Raw genomic sequence first — 1,598 nt, 5'->3', positions numbered from 1 at the left:
TATGCGCCATCGCAGCTATAGTGAACCGACCGTCTTAGCATTTCTTTTATATTTGATTTAATCCAGTTTCTTTAGTTTACTTTTAATTTCACTGCCATTAGTATTAGCCAACCAATTTCAAAACCCCCAATTAATTGTTACTTTTTTAGACTGAAAAATAGCAAACAAAATCAACCTTGTCTCTCTGTGGTTCGACCCTTACTATCACTAGCTATAGTTTTAGTTTGGAATTATAAATTTAATTTTGGTACTAAACGACGGTATCAAATTTTGGCGCCGTTGCCGGGGAGACGGTGTAATTCTGTTTGCTTTATTTCAGTTTATTTTTCTTGTCTCAAGGAACTTTGGTTCCTTGAGGCCGTTGCTTACCTTTGCTTCTAGTTTTGCTTTTGCACAGTTAGAAGACAGGTTTTTGAGAGGAAGACTTGAGTACTCTCACTTTGGAAATTATGGCTACAATATATGATAATTTTCAGCCAAAGGAGCACCACCTTCCAAAGGGGCGCCAGTTACCTACCCCTACTACCGGTAAATTCGAGTTTCGTTCCTCTTATATTGATTTAATGGAACGGAATCAGTTCGCAGGTCTGCCAGATAAAGACCCCTTGAAGCATATGGAAACTTTCACAGACTATTGCTGTTCCATACCTATACCGGCTGGGGTAACTCAAGATGAAGTGAAGGGATTTATGTTCTTGTACTCCTTGAAGGATTCGGCGCGAGATTGGTACCGCTACCTTGATAGGGTAGCAGCTGGAGTAACGGACTGGACATCTCTAGCATTAGCCTTCTACAAGAAGTACTTCCCACTTTCGAAGACTGACGCCTTGAGAAGTAAAATCACAAGTTTCCAGCAAGGAGCCGACGAGGGTTTTTGTGAAGCATGGGGACGTTTCAAAAGTTTGGTCCGAGCTGTCCCTCACCATGGTTTCCAGCAGTGGTATCTTTGCAACTTATTCTACAATTCCTTGTATGATGATTACAAGGTTATCCTGGACGCAGCTGCGAATGGTAGGTTCCAAAACAATACCGGTCAGAATAAAGGTTGGAACACTATTGAGGAGATGGCAGTCCATAAAGCTGAGTTTGGTAGTTCGCGTGGAAATTCGCCAAAACAAAGTGATGAAATGAGTGCCGTTGTGACACTTATTACTTCTATTACTGCCCGTCTCGAGAAGCTCGAGGCCTCTGAAGCTTCCAAGGAAAGAGTTGAAATTCCTATCCATAATTCAGATGAGACCGCGAAGTTGAGAGAAACGGTCCAAACTCTTTTGATTCAAGTGGCGAATATGGAAGCAGCTAGAATTGAGTCCTCGAAGAATTTTGTGAAGCAATTGGAGAATATAGAGGCTAAGCAAGTCGCTAATTCTTCAAGCAAATGTGAAGGGCCAATTGAGACGATCAATGCCATTAATCTCAGAAGTGGCCTCTCTTATGAAAGTCCCGACAAGCTAGAAGAAGACTCGGGAAATGATAAAGAAGCTAGTTTAGTTTCTGGCAAAAAAACGAGCTCAATTGCCAGTACTTCTAGTCGATCGACCAACATTGTCAGTCGATCGACTGAAGTGTCAGATAAAAGAGTTTCTGACCAGAAACTA

At 41.7% G+C, this 1,598-nt stretch overlaps 1 non-coding gene across 1 annotated transcript; it reads right to left on the bottom strand.

Annotated features, from left to right (window-relative positions):
- Nucleotides 1-824: 824 nt before the first annotated feature.
- Nucleotides 825-931, bottom strand: LOC141653961 (small nucleolar RNA R71). Its single transcript, XR_012547548.1, has one exon. It is a non-coding gene; the product is annotated as a small nucleolar RNA R71 (small nucleolar RNA).
- Nucleotides 932-1,598: the final 667 nt, after the last annotated feature.

The sequence above is a fragment of the Silene latifolia genome, chromosome 4 (genome assembly GCF_048544455.1).
Source record: "Silene latifolia isolate original U9 population chromosome 4, ASM4854445v1, whole genome shotgun sequence".
NCBI classification, from domain to species: domain Eukaryota; kingdom Viridiplantae; phylum Streptophyta; class Magnoliopsida; order Caryophyllales; family Caryophyllaceae; genus Silene; species Silene latifolia.
The sequence above is the reverse complement of the archived record's forward strand: the minus strand, read 5'-3'. Positions and strand labels throughout refer to the sequence as shown.